Source organism: Dermacentor variabilis, chromosome 10 (assembly GCF_050947875.1).
Source record: "Dermacentor variabilis isolate Ectoservices chromosome 10, ASM5094787v1, whole genome shotgun sequence".
NCBI classification, from domain to species: domain Eukaryota; kingdom Metazoa; phylum Arthropoda; class Arachnida; order Ixodida; family Ixodidae; genus Dermacentor; species Dermacentor variabilis.
Window position 1 is genome coordinate 55,163,991 of NC_134577.1, and position 20,819 is coordinate 55,184,809.

The 20,819-nt window shown below is 47.1% G+C and overlaps 1 protein-coding gene across 1 annotated transcript in view; it reads right to left on the minus strand.

The window, feature by feature from the left end:
• The window catches only part of LOC142559251 (uncharacterized), a 199,332-nt gene extending 187,942 nt beyond the window's left edge, over window positions 1–11,390 (minus strand). The window contains exon 1 of the mRNA XM_075670878.1: window positions 11,096–11,390. The gene's annotated coding sequence lies outside the window, so the exon portion shown is untranslated. The remainder of the gene's footprint in view (window positions 1–11,095) is intronic.
• Between the last annotated feature and the right edge of the window lie 9,429 nt (window positions 11,391–20,819).

Sequence of the window (20,819 nt, forward strand, 5' to 3'; positions counted from 1 at the left end):
CCCTGCGTTGTGACACAGTTAGCGAAAAACAGCTCGACCATGTGACGCTGTTTCGCACGTACTCAATCTTGCTTCGACTAGCCCTGGCACTTTCTCTGACCCCAAGCATTATTGTAATTATTTTCGTTACATTTTGGTACACTTTTTGTTGGCACACTCGCAGAGCCTGGCGCTGTGATGCAGTTAGTGAAACGCAGCTCGGCCGTGTGCCGCAGTTAGCTTCGCATGTACTGAATCTTGCTGGGACAAGTTCGTGACGCATTCTTTGACCCCCAACATTATTGTGATTTCGTTACTTACATTGGTGGGATACTTTTGAGGTACGCTCAATGCGCCTGGCGTTGTTACGCAGTTAGCGAAGAGCAGCTCGGTCGTGGTGGTAAAATACGGCGCGCACTGAATCTCAGTGGGACAAGTTCGTGACTATTTCTGTGACCTCGAAGCAACCCAGCTTCTTTCAGTACTCAGGCTTGCGAAAACGCGACGATAGATTGCCAGGAGCTATAACAATGGAGTGGGGTGCTTGCGCTGGCAGAACGAGCAAAAGATAACGCCGAGTAGCTCAAAAACCAAAAACTTGAAACTTCTGTCTTCTGAACGACTGAAAACAGGCTTTGCACCCGCGCATTCATCGTGATGCGAGTAGAAGGAATTGTGCCTGCGTCTAGCATGGTCTGGCTGAGAGCCTGTATTGTGGCCACTTCTGTGCATGTAGCCCACCATCGCGTCGGCTGAGGCCAAGTTGTTTTGGAAGCGCGCAGTCGTACATGTATTTGTGCTTTTAAAGTGCAGAAAATTATGACCGGGAATGGGCAATGTTTGCAAATCAGATGTTTTCACGTTTTGTGGTATTGTTCGGTATGAGTGGGGTATTTTCTACGCCATGTGTCGCAACGCTGGATAAGCACACCAAAAGCCCGGAACGAGCCTCTATATATTAGGCAAAAAAATTCATTTCACAAGGCGTCTTGCGCCTACATTAGAAAATTGCACGTTGAATAGAGGTCTCATTCGAGGGAGGCCGGTAAAGATCGCTCGCCGTCATATTTATTTTACTAACGAAATAAAAAAAAATTTGCACCAATACCGTTGGCGGTTGAGCAATATAGACGCAAAAAGAAAAACCGCTCAGGTCAGCGCAGCCGGCGTAATGAGTACCAGCTAGAGTCAGAAATGTGCGCGCTCAAAACCGAAACCAGAAGCATTTAATACCAGCAGCGTTGTACACTACAGCCGATTCTGCCGCTGGTTTCTATCGGAGTGTCCACATCTCGTTGAACCTCTTTCTCTATGGTAAGGCGCTGACACAACGTGTGGTTGACGCCCTCGCCATATAGTTCAACATACGGCAGTCTGCACAGACCATACCGGTATCCTTGGTGAGGCTTTTGAATATAAGCTAAAATATGTCGGAATTGGCTAAACAGACATACGGGGCTGTAAACAGACTCCAAAATTATTAAATCAGGCAACTAAAACGCCAACGTGCAAACACTGGTCCCAAAATCACCCTGTGATGACATACGCGCAGGGCTGCATAGCTCTGGAATAATCTTTCGCCAGCTCCGCTTGTCTAACGTGAACCTCAATCTAAGTAAATCGGAGGTCTAGCATTTCGCGCCTACACAAACGCGGCCGCCCCTGGCTGCTAGCGAACCCGCAGACTCGTGCGCAGCAGCATACAAGGCATAGGCAGTGCGCCTCCGCGTTGGGTATGAATAACCTTTGCTCTATTCTCAGAAGATTAGCTCGCTTGATAATCCTTAAACTTACATTCATTCTAAAGGTTAACAAGCTGCGGCACTCACCCACTTGCTGCGGTTCTTCAGTCAGGACTATTCATGGCACTACCAGCGGAAAGGGGGTGGTAGAAGATGCAAAAGGCTCAGCACGCACCTGCAGACAACCGTTACAGTAAGCCGAAGCCGTGAACCACAAGTACGAATGGAAAGCTGTATACTGCTCCACTGATGCATTACGAAAGACTTATATACGACCATTCTTTTCAAGCTTACACGAACAAGCATAATTAATTTGCAATGCCGCGACAAAGAGCTGCCTACTCAATTCCATTCGAGGTGAGAAATGTGCGGACCCCGTCAGCGTTCACCAAACGGCAAGGCTGAGCAAGATGGCTTCCAGGCAATCTGATTTCTTTCGGGACTGCATACCCGCCGCATTCACTTTCCGTTACAAGGGGTGGTTGTCCGAGTCTCCGGCCAACGGGCTCGACTTCACTCCAGCCTTTACAAACAGCCTAAAAGTCATTTTCCGAGCATTGCGAGAGCGCGAGAGGAGCCTTATCAGAAGATCAGCGTGTGTGGTATACGCGCGCAAACTACTTGGGGTACACAGGGACTAATAGAAACAGTAGTGCACCACGTACTGTACGCGGCGACTTCACCGCGGACTACCCTTTGGGCGCGAAATGGACTCGCCAAGTGCGGTCTAGGAATCGGACTCCCCGGGCTGTTCGGTGCGGCTGCAGCAAACTTTGATGGAAGCGAAGGTGTCGTCTGCAAGCTTTCGTCGCCAATGGTATCCGCGACTGGAAAAGATTTTCAAACATGGAATATGCGAAAAAAAAAGAATATTCTGTTGATTCCGAGTTATTACTTCTTGTATGGGAAGGCGCACTGGATACTTGCGCGCGCGAGAAACCTATTTCTCATCGAAATATTTGCGCTAAGTGGCGAGGACATTAAGCACAATATGAATTTCGTGCTTTGAAGTTTTATAGCTGTGCTGTAGTACATACCTCTCTGTTTATTCATTAGATTCAGTAAGTGACATATCACAGACATCCTGTTAATAGACTTCTGCCTGTTTCAAAAAGCTTGAGGCTTATGATATTACACGCTGGCACAAAAAAATTTATCGCATTTTCCCCACTATCTTAAAGCAAAGAAGAACATAATTTACGACCCTTGAACTGGTTAATATAGTCTAACACAAGTGTCGACCGAACAAAAGGTCAGAACCGTGACGGGGAGCGTCGCTGCGAAAGTACCGACTGCATGCGCATGCGCACAGAGCATACTGCTGCCCGTACATCGTGTGCTAGGCTATTCCGGAAGCTCTGCATAGCCCCTGCTGCTTGTTGCGCACTGGAAGGGGGGATACGCCCATGTGCGACTCTTGCGGAACCACAGAAACGACCGAACACATGTATCTGTCTCCAATGCACCATCCAGCACGAAGTTCTCCGGACAGCACTGAAGCAGCTGGACTCTGGACCATTTCCCGTTATGAAGATCCTTGGACCCTGGCCGTTCGCGTCGATGGTACAGAAGGCCACGAAAGCGCTCTTGAAATGGCTCAAGTAGGCTGGACTTGGGAACCGTGTGTAGACTCGGTGCGAACCTCCCATTGTGCGCGAAACTGTGATTTCTCTCTCTCTCTTCATTCCCATACCCCCATTCCCAGTGCAGGGTAGCAAACCGGACGTGCGTCTGGTTAACCTCGCTGCCTTTCCTGTCTTCTATTTCTCTCTCTCTCCTGAAGTGTCTGGAATAATCAGATATAATTAGAAATCACTGATTACTGCACACCAAAGCACAGAATCTTAGATATTAAGAGACCCGCCACGTGAGCCCGACTTTGCCAAATTCCTGGAAGCCCGGAAATAGAAAGAGGAAGTAATGACGTCACTAATAATTTCACATATATGAATGTGGCATGATATTTAACCGGCTAATTGACGAAAAACAGTTGCACCTCCAGGCTCGGTTCGTGCGTTGCATTCGTCCAATGTTAACCGAAAGCTCACCAACGCTTAGGTGCGAGTGCCGCCAAGAGACACCGAGGGCAAAGATTAGGGTCGCCTACCATTTATTTTTTTTTATTACGCAATATAATCTTTTCCAAGACAGGGTAACCGTTGTTAAGTTTAATTTCAGAAAAAGTGAACTACTGCTGCTTAACTGGTGCCACAACATTGGTTAAGCGCACCAAAAGTCCGTAACGAGCCTCTACATTGAGCAGAATATTTCCTTATTTAACGAGGTGTCTTGCGTATACATTTTATTTATTTTGTAAAGGCGGTCCTCAGTCACCGGCGTTAGGGACCGACCTTTAGAGCAGGGCACGGACTCCCAGCACGAGCAGCGTTTTCCTAGCAACAGCACTGAAGAGAACGACCCACTAGAAAGTGCTGGAGAGGACAGCCTACTCTACCGTTCCAATCGTCCTCTACAATTTATCAGTACACCTAAATTTCGTCCATCTGAGCATTGCAGCAGGGGGGATTTACATAACGAAAACACGAAGCATGCACCACATACATGAGGGAACACTCAAGAAAACAGCTACAAATCAGCACAGTCGTCAGAATTAGCTTGCGCGAAAAAAAAAAAAGAACGCGGGAACTGTAGCATTTCATGGCGGGTCAATATGTAGAGGCAATGTGAAACCTGTGCCAGAGGAAAAAATATCCCAACGCCGTCCTTCGTACTGTACGTGAGCTGGTGTATGGCGTTGCATGCGTGCTCGTTTCACGCTTATGGCTTCTTCCAGTCCCACCTGACCACAACAACGGCTGGGAGAGCACGGTCTAGATAGCACAGCGGAACAAAACACACAGAGACTAATCCTGCGTACACGGCGCCTTCGCCACGGTACTAAACCCACTGAGCAACACACTAATCCGCCATTGTGGCGCGACAAAATAGCCGCTACAGCAAGTGAAAGAAAGCAAAAAGAAAGGGAAAAAATACCACGTGATTTCCTCCACACATTTCTCCTAGCGCGCGGAGGGAGTAGGGCCTCTCCTCCTTAGTGCATGTGAAAGTGCGATATAGACTCATGTTTTCTCTCTCTCTCTCTCTTTCACTCCGCATTCGCCTCCACACGTGTAGGGTAACAAACTGGACTCAGTCCTAGTTAACCTCCCTGCCTTTTTTTCTTCGCTTCTCTCTCTCTCCTCAGTTTTTCCTTCCTCCATGTGCATTACAGTATATTCGGCCGCTGGTCTCTCTGGAAGTGGTGGTGGTGGTGGAAAACTTTTAATGGTCATATATACAAGAGAGAATTGGGGAAGGCCTTAAGGCCCAACCCCCTAAACCCTATGGGAGTGTCCACTCGTGTTCAATGTCTTTCTCCATCATAAGGCTCTGGCACAGCGTTCGGTTGACGCTCGCGCGATATATATAAACACGTGGGAGCCTTTACTTGCAATTTCGGTAGCCTTAGTGTAGCTTTTGAATCGCTAAAACACGTCGCAATCTCTAAATATATGTGTGTCTACACAGACCAGAAAATTGCTAAATCAAGCGACTAATAAGGTAAAATAGCAACACTGGTCTCAAAATTACCCAGTGGCGAGATACGCGCAGGGGAGCATAGCTCTAGAATAAGGTTTCGTCAGCTTGGTTTCTTCAGAGTGAACCTCAGTATAAGTAAATCAGTTTTATCATTTCGCGCTCACACAAATGCGGCCGCCGCTAGCGGCAAGCTAGCCCGCAAACTCGTGCAGCAGCAGCACACAACACATAGGCAGTGATACTCCGCGTTGAGTATGAAGAACGTCGTTTGCAACTTTTAAAAGATTAGCTGGCTTGACAATCCTAAAATTACATTAATGATAAAGGTTAAAAGGCTGTTGCACTCAGCCAAATTGCGTTTCTTCAGTCAAACCCACATGGCACTACAGGCGGGAAAGTGGTGGTGGTAGAAGATGCAAAGGCCCAGTACGTACCTGCAGACAGCTGTACCCTAACCAGAAGCCGTGAACCAGAGAACGAATGGCCAGGCATACATTATGCAAGGTTCACACATGAGCAGTCGTCCCAAGGGCACGCGAACTAGAATATCCATTAGTTCACAATGCCGCATGATGTGCCACGAAGAGCTGTGCCGCAGACAAGCCGCTTACCCGGCTGCTTGGGAGAAGAGAGAATAAATTTGCAGACCATGTCAGGCGTTCAGCAAACGGCGCGGTTGACAGATACGGCGTCTAGGCAACCTGATTTCGTTCGAGTCCATACCAGACGAGTTCATGTTTCGTTAGAAGGGGTGCTTGTCCAAGTCTCCGGCTAACGGGTTTGACTTCGCTACAGCCTTCGCAGACAGCACAAACGTTATTTTCCGAGCTGTCCGAGAGCGCGAGAGGAGCCTTATCATAAGGTCAGCGTGCGCCGCATACGCGCGCAAACCACTTAGGGCGCACAGTGACAATTAGAAACATCGGCGCAGTGCGTACGCGGCTAATTCACCGCGGCGAACCCTCCGGACGCGAAATGGACGCGCCATATGCGGTCTAGGAGTCAGACTCCCCGGGCTGTCGGGTGCAGCTGCAGTAAACTCTCACGGAAGCGAAGGCGCTGCCCGCAAGCTTTCATCCTCAATGGCAGCCGTGACAACAAAAGCTTTTCAAGCACGGAATCCGAGAAAAAAAAGATTCTGTCGATTCCAACGCAGTATTCCGTGTATGCAAATGTGCACTGGATACATGAGCGCGCGGCGGACCCATTTCTCATCATAATTCTTGGCCAAGTGGCGGGACCATTAAGCGTAATCTTAACTGCGTGCTCCAGAATTTTCGTAGTGTGCTGTAGTACATACCTCTACTTATCCGTTAGCTTCATTGACATATTACACATATCCTAGTAAAACCAGAAAGGCTTTCGTCTGGGAAAAAAAAAGCTCTACACTCAGCAGAGTAGCTACTTAAGGTGTTACAGGCTTCCGCAATGACAATTAATTCCTCACATTATCTCAAGGTAAAAGTACAGATAATGTGCCGATCTTGAATTGGCCAATACAGTCTCACGGAAGCGTCAACTGACCTAAAGGTCAGAGCCGTGATGCGGTGCCTGGCTACGAAAGTAGCAGTGCTGCTGCTCGTAAATAGGGTGCTAGGCTATCGCGGAAGTTCTACATAGCGCTTCTGTTTACCTCCTTCCTATGCAAACCGAAGTCTGGAGGTGTCGCGGTAATGGAGGTGTCACGCGCACATTGTTCACGGTAAGAAAGAGAGAGACAAAAGGGGAGGAAAAACAGGGAGGGTAGCCAGTGTAAGTAGCGGCTGGCTAACTTGTGCTAGGGGAAGGGACAAAGGGAATAAATGGCAAAAGAAGAAAAAAAATACTTTTTTATAGAATTCACACAAGGAGATGCTATGCGCTACAATATTCAAAAACGGTCGCACAATTCACGAACGCTCAACAACTGGAGCGGAGCCCTTAAGGCATATAGGGCTGAAACCCGTCTGGACCAGTGTGCTAGACCTTCTATGAAGACGCGATTGTCCAGTTTTTAGAGTGCGGTTGCGAGCACCTTTTTTTCCATTACCCGCCGTGGTTGCTCAGTGGCTATGGTGTTGGGCTGCTGAGCACGAGGTCGCGGGACCGAATCCTGGCCACGGCGGCCGCATTTCGATGGGGGCGAAATGCGAAAACACCCGTGTGCTTAGATTTAGGCGCACGTTAAAGAACCCCAGCTGATCAAAATTTCCGGAGTCCTCCACTGCGGCGTGTCTCATAATCAGAAAGTGGTTTTGGCACGTAAAACCCTAAATATTACTATTTTTTGATATTGTAGCGGGCACATTCACAGAGGAGGGGCACGACCGTCTCCTCGCAGCCGCAGCTGTGGCAAGCAGGGCTGTCGGCCATTCCAATGCGGAAGGAGCAGGCGTTCGCGAGTGCCACGCCGAGCCATAGGCGGCACAGAAGTGTTTCTTCCGCTCGTGGTAACCCTGGCGGAAGGGGAGGAGCTGCACACGTGGATCAAATCTGGAGACGTGCGTTCATGAATTCACTGGTGTTTCACAGAGTCTGCGTAAACTCGCGTGCGAGGCAGCGAAGACTTGTGGCTACATCTGTTCCAGACAGTGGTATCGGTATAACATAGGCACCATCGTGGGGCTATCGGGCAGCGTCATCAGAGCTCTGATTTCCCGAAATTCCGCAGTGACCCCGTATCCACTGGGAGATCATTCTGCGCACCTTGTCTATTGCATGATGGTGGAGTGGTCGGACGTCTGCATTATTTGCACGTGCGGTCCGTGGTTAAAAGGGGACAGCACACACTGGAGAGCCGCTTTCGAGTCACAAAAGATGGACCACGATTTTGTTGATTTGTTACCAATAAATTCCTCAGCAGCACGTATAACTGCGAGTTCTGCAATCGTCGATGGTGTAATGTGAGACGTATTGAATTTTATGGTGCCAGATTTCGCGGAAATAACCACTGCTCCAGCTGAACTCCTGGAGGAGACAGAAACGCCCATGTAAACGTGATTCTGTGCTTCTGTGTTCTCTGCGCTTCTCATGTAGGAATGAAAGTGTAGTTCGTTTAGGACGAAAGGTGACATCTCCGCTTTCTTTTTGATGCCAGGAATGACGAGAGCCTAGAGTGGATGCAGGCACCACAGCCGTAGAGATGGTCGTGCTACAGGCATGAAGTTTGAAGGTAAAGTTCTATAGTTGGCTGCAATAATCCTGCTAAACGCTTTGCAGGAAGGAAAGCGACGTGATGCGATGAAAGTCGAGCGAAGTGCCTGATGTGCATCCAATGATGTGGTCCTAAAAAGTTTTTGACCAATCGCGGAGGCCTGAGTGCAGAATTGGAATAGAAAAGTTTGGAATAGGTTTACGTTACAGCGCCCCAGGAGTCCGTACATGCAATTGCGGTAGGCTTTGTGCAGCTTTTGAATAATCGCTAAAACACGTCGGCTGCTGTCGCTATATAGCGTACCTAAACAGACTAGAAAGATGCTGTATCAAGCAACTAACACGCTAAAATGGCCGAACTGGTCCCAAAAGAACACTGCGGCGGGAGAAGCACACCGTACAAATTCCGTTCCCGCGCAAATCACTAGCCCATGTGAAAAAAAATTACAGGGTCTCTTAAGATCTCTCGTAAGAGGTGAACGGCGAACGCCTACTCTGTCTTTCTCTTCTTATCATTCGTCTCTTCTTTCTTTTAGTAATTATACTGCTCACTACTGAGCATTTTTAGGGATTTGTAATCAATTGTGGTCATTACCAGCCGTCGTTAGACATGCTGGTCATATTTTAGTGATTATAGTAGTCATTACAAGTCATTTCAGTCAGTATTAGTCATTACTGGTCATTACTAAGCATTTTAGTCATTTCTAATCGATTTTAGTCGTTACAAGGTGTCGTTAGACATATTGGCCATGTCATAGTCATTACTTGTCAGTAGAAGTCATTTCAGTCATTATTACTCATTACTGCTCACTAGTAAGCATTTTTAGTCATTTCTAATCAATTGTAGTCGTTAGAAGCCGTCGTTAGACATGCTGGTCATATTTTAGTGATTAGTAGTCATTACAAGTCATTTCAGTCAGTATTAGTCGTTACTGGTCATTAATAAGCATTTTAGTCATTTCTAATCAATTGTAGTCGTTACAAGCCGTCGTTAGACATTCTGGTCATATTTTAGTGATTAGTAGTCATTACAAGTCATTTCAGTCAGTATTAGTGATTACTGGTCATTACTAAGCATTTTTAGTCATTTCTAATCAATTTTAATCGTCACAAGGTGTCATTAGACATATTGGTGATGTCATAGCCATTACTAGTAATTCGTAGTAGTTAGTAGTCATTAGTAGTCATTTCAGTAATTGCTGCTCATTACTAGACATTTCTAGCCATTTCTATTCAATTGTGGTCATTACAAGCCGTGGTTCACATTGGCCATTTCGGAGTCATTAGTAGTCATTCTTAGGCATTACTAGTCATTATTAACCCCTACCAATCTATTGTAACGTTGTTATTACCTAACTGTCACTATCAATCATTTTTCATTCTTTAATCTCTCTTGATATGGCGTGATGACGCTTCAGCGGACAGTCCGGCGCTCAGGTCTGCTGACACAAACTTCAGCATGAGCTTAGAAAGGCTTTCGCTTTAAGAAGAATAGCGATGTGGGGGAGTCCGTTTAGAACTCGGCAACAAAGTCCTCACAGTGAAGTTTCAGTGGATTCTCTCCCACATTGTTATTGCTGGCCACGAAAAAGCTGGTGCTCTTGCATGCGCAGTGCTCCATCATCCTCCCAAAGTCAAGGCCCCCAAGGCCCCCAAGTTAAAAAGTCTGACATTCGAAATCACTTTGGGTTCACTACATATGCCCCGCCTAATTAACAGACTTTCTCGAGTGGAAGTCTCACTTCTATATCGAATAAGCACGGGATCCGCTAATACAGCAGCATGATATGCTAGCACATCAATTCTCCGAACTGTACGACATGCGACGAGACAGGAGACATTGAACACTTTCTGTGGCCGTGCCCGAAATTCCAAATAAAAAGGACGTTCTCCTGGAATATCTGCAAGAAAGGGAGTTTATGCATGCCTGCCTGCAACAGCTTGTCTTCCCCGAAAGGTCAGCTATAACCCGAAAAGAAGCTTCAGGTCGCCTTATGCATTCTTGAGAGAAACTGGCCTGATCAACGTGTGGTGAAATACCGCAGTGATAGTATAACGGACGCTTGGGGGAGCAATTGTCGGCCTTACTCACCAGGATAAATCCGCCTGTTCCTACAACTCCTCACCAGCACGTCACCATAGGTGATTGCTGCCACATTTTTTTCTCGTAGTCAAATATTGAAACGTTTGAAGAAATCGTCGCTTGACGTTCGCCCCAATTAGTGCATTGGATATTTTAATGCTATAATTAGTGCGTTGTTTACGTTACGTATATCAGACGAACAGATGCATGCTGCGGACGCGAGCCTTAATCCCATCCGCGAGTAATCAACAATTGCAAAGCCGGTCGGAGCAACTGCCGGCTTTGATCGCCAGACTAAACCCGCCTGTTACTACATCTCATCACCACCACCACTACCACAAGGGAGAATGTCTCTTGAACAATTTTCTCCAGTTGGACTTCTTTAACGAGCACCTGAATCCAAGCACATCAAAGTTTTAGCATTACGCGCCTACAGAAATGAGGCCGCCGCTTCTGGCAAGTGCACCCGCAACCTCGCGCGCCGACGCACAAATACATAGCCAGCGAGCCCCCGCGTTGGGTATGAAGAACATCGTTTGCTGTTTTCTCAAAAGATTAGCTTGCTTGATAATCCTTAAAATTACATTTCTTCTAAGGGTCAAAAAGCTGTAGCACTCACCTAGCCTGCTGTGGTTCTAGGTGGTGGCGGTAGATGTAAAGAGCCAGTAGGTACCTGCAGACAGCCGTACCACAAGCAGAAGCCGTGAACAAGTACGAATGGCAAGCTGTACTTCTCCACTGATGCAGTACGCAAGATATACACAGGATCAGTCGTCACAAGGGCACGCGAACAACCATATCAATTAACTTACAATGCCGTCACAAAGTGGCACAAAGACCAGTGCTGCAGTATAGCGCTGCCTACTCAATTCCATTCGAGGTGAGAAAATGAATTTGCAGACCCTGTCAGCGTTCACCAGACGGCACGCTTGAAAAATATGGCCTCGAGGAAATCTGATTTGGTTCGGGACAGTAAACCCGACCCGTTCATTTTCCGTTACAAGGGATGGTTGTCCAAGCCTCCGGCCAGCGGGCTCGACTTCACTGCGGCCTTCGCAGAGAGCCTAAAAGTCATTTTCCGAGCATTGCGAGAGCGCGAAAGGAGCCTTATCAGAAGATCAGCGTGCGTCATATACGTGCGCGAACTACTTGTGGCGCACAGTGACTAATGGAAACAGTAGTGTACCACGTACGCATCTGCTCCACCGCCGCCTACCCTCCGGGCGGGAAATGAACTCGCCAAATGCAGTCTAGGAATTGGACTCCCCGGGTTGTCGGGTGCAGTAAACTTTGATGAAAGCGAAGGCGTCGTCTGCAAGCTTTCTTCGTCAATGGCATTCGCGACCGAAACAGTTATTCGAGCGTGGAGTCCGAGAAAAAAGATTCTGTTGATTCCGATGCATTACTCCTTGTATGGAAAGGGGCGCTGTTGCACGCGCAATGAGCTCATTTCTGATCAGAATTCCTTGTGAGGACATAAATCGTTATACTAACTTCGCGCTCTGAAATTTTTGTGGTCTGCCGTAATACACACCACAGTGTATTCATTAGACTCGGTAAGTGACATGCTACAGAAATCTTAGCAAACACAGAAATACTTCTGCTTGTTTTAAGAGGATGTACACAGCCGACTAGGTACTTAATATATTATAGGCTTGCACGAAGAAAATTTGTTGCATTTTGCACGTTATCTTAAAGCAAAAATAGCAGGCAACTTAAAGCTCTTGAAGTCGTTAGTATAGCCTTACGGGAACGTCGGCCGACATAATGGTCAAAGCCGTGACGCGGAGCGTGGCTACGAAAGTAGTGACTGCATGCACATGCACACCGATCATACTCCTGCCCATGCAGCGTCTGCTAGGCTATTCCGGAAGCTCTACATAGCCCCTGCTGCTTATCTTCTCGCAATGCAAACAGTAATGTGGACGTGTGCTCCTGCGCGCACAATGGTCACAATGCGTGGTTGCAACCAACAGATATGCTCACAATCAGTCGGGGCTACGCCAGATAAATTGGAGTAGCCTAGGAGATGATACTCGAACACCAGTAATATCTGCACTCATGCCCCTACCCCTCGCTATCATTGCAGGCGCGCTCCGAGAAATGGCGCTGACCGTCATGGAGGTCAGCGTTCCCGTTGGATTGGTAAAATGTTGAGCAACTGTTCAGTTTCTTCTAAACTGAACGTCAAAGGATTATAGCACCAAACTCAAAGCAATGGTGGTTGGAAAACTGCAACCATGACTTCATTCGATTGCAAAAGAAAGCTCGAGTCCATCAAGCCTGCACCGCATATTCGAGTTTATGTTGAGTTAGCATTGAGTAAAATTTCTGCTACGCAGTCCATACTAGGCAGCTTTTGTTGGTGTATTGCTTTCCGCATATGTGCATATTTTTCAAGCTTATCTCGGCTCACTGATGGTTTAATTGCTTTTCGATTATGCTGGATTAACATTTCCAGTAGATTGGCCCTTCGTTTTAAGCTGAATATTCGCGATCCCAACCATTGCATCACCATACATAGATCAACGAGAACAGGGTTGATGCTTAGGGGAAGCGTGATGTTTCTTTAAGGGTAGCATATTAGATTGACAATCAAGCCAACCAGAGCAAACATTGAATAACAGTGCGCCGTAATTATTAATGCGAAAGCATTATACGTCCCATGAGGCAAAACATCCGGCGTGGTCAAGCGATAGTTGGAAAACTATGGTCGATGGCACAAAGAGTAACTGACGTTACAAATGCTTGGATTGACGTCAGATTCCTAACGGTGATTCCTGCAAACAATTTATATAATGGCTTTGAAAAGAAAACTGGGAACATTTGGATCTGGGTGAGAATAGTACCCAGGTCGACGGGTTGCTAGACAAGTGCGCTTCACCGACGCTACGGCTGCTCCACGGCTCTAGATGACTGAAGGTGTGCCTAGTGCGTGCATCATTGCACACGTCATGTCCCAGCCATCTGCCTACGAGGTCAGAGTGAGGTGAGTTATGTTGTAGTAAGGTGATTTAAGATGACGTAAAGGTAATTAGGGTGAAGTAAATTGAACGTTGGTAAATTGGATCAAATTGATTAAAATATATTAAGGCGGATTAAATTGGATTAAGGTGTATTATGATTGGCACAATGTCTAGAAAAGCGGCTTAAGGCGGATTAAGGTTGTTAAAAATAAAGCAACATGTAATAATGTGGATTAATTTGGATTGAGGTTGGTACAAATTAGAGCAATGTGGATTAAGGTGAATTAGTTGTGAAGGACACGTGACAATGTGTGACATCACGCATCACGGATGTTAACAAATAATTAGAGAAGTCAAAATGCTTTCGCGTTGAAATCACGTACGGATATTGAAGTCACTGCCAATTATTTAGCGTGAACGTATATGGCCCCATTTTGAAGATTCGCGATGCGGATGTATGAAGCTCGCTGATGGGAGGTGGCAAATCGCCTAGAATGACTCTCTGCCTAATGTGCCTTCGTGCTACATTATGTCGGTAAGCCAAGAATGAGGTAAGCAGCACACCTGTCACAGCGAATGATAGATGACCTGGATAAGGATGGGCAAGCGGCACTGCAGATGTCCTCAATCGTCGTCCTGCCTGACTTGCTTTCATCGTCCTTTATTTGATTCGATGTGTCACTTGACCTCAGTACAATGAGATAATCGATTAGGTAAACAAGAGGATAATTAGAAAAGCAATGACGGGAGCAATGAAAGTACGGGAAATACGGTTTCACTTCGGAACGAGGATAACTTTTTTATTTCTGCGTCTCCTCGCGTTGGTCTGTCGTGTCCTGGCGCGAAATCCATTGTACCTTCTGAAACAACTCTCCAACTCACTCGTTCTATTTAACATTTCAATCCCTTGTTCCTACTGCACCATTCCCTACAATACATGCATAGGTCTAGTAATCTGACCTACTTTTAGGTTTGTATAAAGTGACTGAAACTGGTCAACGTAGAATGGCTTGCCTAAGAACATAACAAATCATTTTCTTTGCAGGTTAAACCATATTTCTGGCTCGATATCTCCCTTCGGTTTTCCTCATGCCCCTCTATATTTCTGGCAGATTAACTACTTAAAGGGACACTAAAGCGAAACAATAAATCACTTTCGACTAATAAAGCATTGTTAGAGAACCATGCAGGCAGTCATTTCAAACTAAAAGTTTGATTATTAGATGAGAAAATGAACGTCGAAGTATCAGTATTTCAATTTCGCGCCGAAACCCCGACGCCCGTATGTCACTGTGACGTCAGGAATTCCAAAGCATATTCTCGCGTTTGGGCCGTGTTGGCTGAGTAATGGTTCCCGAAACTTGCCGTGTTTAATATTTGGTTGACCCGCCGTGGTTGCTCAGTGGCTATGGTGTTGGGCTGCTGAGCACGAGGTCGCGGGATCGAATCCCGGCCACGGCGGCCGCATTTCGATGGGGGCGAAATGCGAAAACACCCGTGTGCTTAGATTTAGGTGCACGTTAAAGAACCCCAGGTGGTCAAAATTTCCGGAGTCCTCCACTACGGCGTGCCTCATAATCAGAAAGTGGTTTTGGCACGTAAAACCCCAAATATTATTATTAATATTTGGTTGCCTTAGAACACAATGTAGTCAATCTGTACCGCTATATAAGTAAGTGGGCCTTATAATATGCCATCAAAATCCATGACGCCACAGCGTCAAGGTGCAGGAACTTCTAGGTGGCGTCGCCACCCATCTTTCGTTCTTGCGCTTGTTCTGGCTTACCAGTTGTATTATTGGGGTAATAGTGGTGTTTTTAGTGTCGTAGAAAGGTAATTTAGTGATACAGAAGAAATCATTTTTCCCTTTAGTGTCCCCTTAAAGGTGCACTTTAGCAAAGCAGTGACAATTTAGAAAAAAAGACAGTCGAGGAAGGTAGAGAAAATGAAGCAGATGAGATTATTAATGCACATACGCACTTTGGAGTCGTCTGAGTAGTATGAGGTCACAAAAAGAAATATTCCATCCGGAATGGTATGAAATACACCTATTAGTTTTTTTTTGTTGTGCAAATTAAATGTTCGTGCACCTATTGCTCATTGCCGCACCCCCCCCCCCCCCCCGTGTTCTCTCTTTTCTATTTTAGAACGATGTTTTTAACAATTCGGCCGTGCCATAACCGGTGTTACCCGTCCTGGCGAAAAAGCTCCGCGTCGCTTGTGTTGACTGCAAGAGACCAAGCAAACAGATTTTTTTTTCTTTCCTTTCACACCGAAAGCGTAAAAACAGTCAGTGCAGGCATTAATTCTGTGCACTCGCCTTCTTGGGATCAAAGATTCCTGATGAGTTTCACTCAGTTTTTTCAACTTTTATTTCATTCGTACTCTTTTCCCACTCCAGTTCTTTTTTTTTCAGACACACAAAAGAAAACTTTGTTGCAAATCTCTCTCAGGAAAAACGATGAAGTATAAGAGAAGTTATTTGGGTATGAGCAAAGGGATATGCTGATGGTGTACCCATATACTTTGTTTCGAACCTATTTTATGTTTCTATACTTCGTAAAAGTGGAGGAATCCATTTGCTGCGTAATTTGAATTGCAGAGAAACGCACGCAAAGCAAATCCAGAAAGAAATGTCAAAGTTTCAATTAACGAGCCTTAGTTTGTGCGCTTCAGATCCTAATGTTTTTGGCAAGTTTCCGTAAACGTCATGATACAAGAGACTTAATTGTGCATCAGAAATGTTTTGTAGTACTTCCCCAAGCGCAAATTTATAGTATCATGTTCTATTTGTAGGACGTCTTCCAGTTCAAATTCCTTATTCATAGCCTTAAAGGTTGGCCTTTCATAATAGTGAAGATCTAAGGCTCCCTATGCCCACACGGTTGCCTTTGGGAAAGTGAAGCCATGAATGCGTAGCCTTGGGCAACATATATTTAATTTCCCATTGTAAGAAAAACAGGAGTTCCCAAGATCGCTTCCGACGACGTATATAATCCACGGGAAGAAAAAGCAAGGCGAATGGCTGGCTCAGCACTGAACTTAAATTGAGCTCTTTATCCTTTTAAGAGTGGGCGAACGAAAGCGGCTGCTAGGAGTGCACGGTGTAAAAACTTCAGACTGAAAACGCCCATTAAGCCAACTTCTTCGTAAACCACAGTGAAGGGGAACAAAAGGTTATTAGATGGATCATACGACGAATATAACGAATGTTCTAGAATTTTTTTTTCTCGTTTCACTTGACTTGCTTTCAGAGAAACCACGGCACACTCAAGGTACTAGAACATGTCAAAAGGAGATCAAGAATAAATTGAATGAACAGTCTAGTTTTCAGGCTATTATCTGGTTTCCAGTGGGCTTGTTAACGATAACTTTGCCATCAGCTCCAATGATGTAACTACAATACAAAGTCCCGTTAGAACGTCTCGATGCTGTGGCTGATCACGCTGAATTAGCTTGTGCAAACTTTATTCGTAATAGTTTCACGTTAAAGGTAGGTTGCACGAAACAGTTCCTTTTCCGCATTAGGAAAAGAGTACAGACAGTTCGGAAATTTACGTAATAATCAAACATGATCATAAGTTCAGTAATCAGGGTGAGTAGATATCTTGCTTTGGCGAAAGGTTAATCATTGCCCATAAGTTGATTCTGTGCCGACCAACTAGTTCTTCGAAAGGCAGTCTGAGAAAATACGAAGATCGAGGCAACTGAAGAGTTGCTTGGCCCTACTAAACAGAGCCTGAAACAAAGCAAAATGCAGTGTATGATGCAGCGCGGAAAGGCCCAATATACTAGCAGCTAAATAAGTGACTTGTTCATAATGTCAATACAAGCTTAGCGTACCTTATTCGTTATTCTTAGCTCACTTAAGGTCAAAAGACCGCGGCCGCGTGATACGACGCTTAGGCGGTACCGTGCATGTAACAGAGACATCGGCTTTCATGCTGGGGTATAAGAAAGATTCTACTGCAGTAGGGGAAGTATTATAGGTTAAACCTACTTTTTCTCTTGGATCGACTCTGTTATGATTATACCCTCTGTCGTATCGACACATTTAACTATTAGTTTCCGATTTCATCGCACTTTAATCGGCAGAAAAGCACACCGCGGAGGGGCTGGTAACCAAGAGGGCAGGGAAAGAAAATCATTTTACTGCTGGGGAGCTGCATATGGCTAGGCTAGCATAAAATTTTCGGGTCCGCGAAAAAAAATTGTCGTCCAGGGCTCATCCCCGCGTGAGCACTTATACCTCCGTAAACAAGCAAAAAATGCAATGGCTCATAGCCGCGTAAGCCAGAGCCTACAAGAACTGAGCAAAGTGAAGCGAACAGTGCTTGCCTTCTTTGTAATCACACATACAACATACAGAAAAGCATGTAGAACACTGCCATCGGCTGCCTCGGAGAAACCCAGTTTGGTTTTGTTCAGCATGAGTTGCGATGGGGCGGGCACGCGCGGTTAGGGCTCGGAAGAGCAGCTCGCTTACGAAACGCCACGGCGCGAAATTATACGCGAATGCGGCGGCGGCGCGCGGCAAGCACCATCGAAGGTGCTGCCCGAGAGGCCGGCCGCAGGCAGCAGGCCTGACGGGATGACGGGTGACGTGAATCAGAGAATGCAGAGAATGGACTCAAAAGCCTCTTCGATGTCGAAATGCGATGTGGAATGGTTCGTGGCTACTGTTTGAATCCCACCGATGGCAACGGTTGTTTGAATCGCACCGCTGGTACGAGTTGTTGTGGTCGTACCCGCTGGTACGATTTGTTGGGAACTCGGCGCTGACGCCCGTGGTTGCACCTGGGTCGCAAGCCCCAAGGGTAGCGTTGGCCTGGCGGCCTGGGGTACAACTGGAAGCATCCGAAGGTCCCGGCAAAGCATGAGTCGACTGGTAACAACAAAACAACTTGTTTATTTTAACATCGCAAAGAGTTGGCGGTCAGGTTGACCGAAGTAGAGAGACGGGAGTGCACTTTACTCTACAGAAGAAATCGGAGCCCTCCTTTTGGCGTCCGGGGCAGCTGTTTTTATACTCTCGCAGTTGAGGGCAAGAAGGAACCCCTCAATAGACGAGCACGTGATTGTACAATGCGATAAGGTGACGCATACTGTCGTAGCGCCGCTGGTCGGGCACAAAGACTGGGAGGAGAAGGTAACCTCTACTCTCGTAGCGCCTCTGGTCGGGCACAATGGCTGGGAGGAGAAGGTGACTTCTACTCTCGTAGCGCCGCTGGTCGGGCACAAAGACTCGGAGGAGAAGGTAACCTCTACTCTCGTAGCGCCTCCGGTCGGGCACAATGGCACATACACTCACACACGCACATGAAGACACGTGGCATCGGAACATGCCTGGACGCGCTTGGCGGGGAGCGTAGCGGCGACGCCGAACGGGCCAAAATGTCTGCCGCTTTGTTGCAGTCGCGCCGGCTAAACCGCGCGTCGTAGGCGAAACGTAACAGACCGCCCCGCCGGGGGAAGGAGATCCCGATGGACAGGGGACTGCATCCGCTGTCCGGAGGGATGTCGCTCGATGATGCTCATAACCGAAGTCGGGCGTCCCTCGACGTTTCTTGAGCGCAGCGCACAGAGAAGGCCTCGTTCTCTCGTTCAGGTTCGCACGGGACACTGCAAAGTGACTTCGGGAGAGTTCACATTTTTGTTCTCGTTCCCGGCAAGCGTTAGAACTACGCTGAAACTCAACCGCTCAGTCAGCAAGCACGGCACAACCCTCACTAAGCCCTGCCAGGCTCTTTCCCCTTTTTATACCACTGCCTAGTTCCTTACAGTAGTCTAGCATCACTCAGAACGCGTCCACAAATTGGAAAATTGCACTAGAAAGCATATCATCACTTTGAAACACTAAACAAAAGCAATATGTTAAAAAAAATCCTGCCTCAGGAAGAAAAACATCAGTAACAAACAATTTTTGAGGCTGATTCCTACGTTAGGGGCTTCGACTTAAGCCATGGGCGTTACCGTTGAGACTCCCCTTTTTGTAACGCACCTCAAAGGAATATTGTTGCAAAGCGAGGCTCCAGCGCAGGAGGCGGCCATTTTTGGGAGAGATGGTCTGCAGCCATTGGAGAGGGCAGTGATCCGTCTCAATGATAAACCTCGAGCCGGCCAGATAGCATGACAATTTCTGAACGGCCCACACGAGACATGCACACTCTTTCTCGGTGGCGCTATACGCCTGCTCACGACTGGTCAGCTTACGACTAGCATACAGGACGGGGTGTTCTACTTCTCCATTTTCCCGTTGCTTCCGACGGAACGCCTCCGCAGACAGCCGGTACTTTTTTAGAAGACTCGATTTCACTGTGTCGAAATCCTCTGCCTCCTCTCTATCCAAGCGAGCGACTACGTCGGCCGCCTCGCCGGGTAACAAAGTGAGCAAGCGCTGTGGCCACGTTTCCCGAGAGAACCCCTGCTTCTCGCACGTTCGCTCGAAGTTAACCAGGAACAAACCAATGTCCTCTCCAAGCTTAAACGGCCGCATCAGGTCAGTCATTTTGAACAATACTCGTTCTCCTGCACCGTGTGCCTGACTTCCATTACGAGCGCGTTCCATCTCTATCTCGAGACGCTTCATTTCCAAAGCGTGTTGACGGTCACGCTCTTCTTTTTTCTCTTGTTGCTCTCGCTCTTTTTGTTCTTTACTTTCGCGCTCCTGTCTTTTTGCCGTCTCCCTTTCCTCAATGGTCTCAAGGCATTCCGACAGCTCGTCATCCTCAGCTTCTAACTCAAGAATAGCCTTTAGCAGTTCTGGTTTTCTGAGTTTGTCCGAGACATCCAGACCCAACTCTCTTGCAAGCTCCAACAATTTCGGTTTGCGCAACGACTTCAAATCCATGGCTGCTCTGAATGCTGCTTTCTCTACTGCCTATTATTGTCTTGCCGCAAACTAACCCGGCAGCAACGACAACCACAATTACCAGCTCTGTTTCTAACACTAACAAAAGCCTGGCAAAGCTCAGAAGAAGAAAGTCCCGCACTCACCAAACCTCGCAGGCAGGAATTCCGCGCAGTCGTTCCGCTGCAGGCAACCAGTCGTCACACAGGGCTCGTTGCACTGCTCCCGGATCGTTGTTGAGCTGCTCAGCATACAGTCAACTGCATCTCTTCGCTGCTGGCCTCCGTTGTCGCGATCCCACCGCTGCCACCAGTTGTTTGAATCCCACCGATGGCAACGGTTGTTTGAATCGCACCGCTGGTACGAGTTGTTGTGGACGTACCCGCTGGTACGATTTGTTGGGAACTCGGCGCTGACGCCCGTGGTTGCACCTGGGTCGCAAGCCCCAAGGGTAGCGTTGGCCTGGCGGCCTGGGGTACAACTGGAAGCATCCGAAGGTCCCGGCAAAGCATGAGTCGACTGGTAAC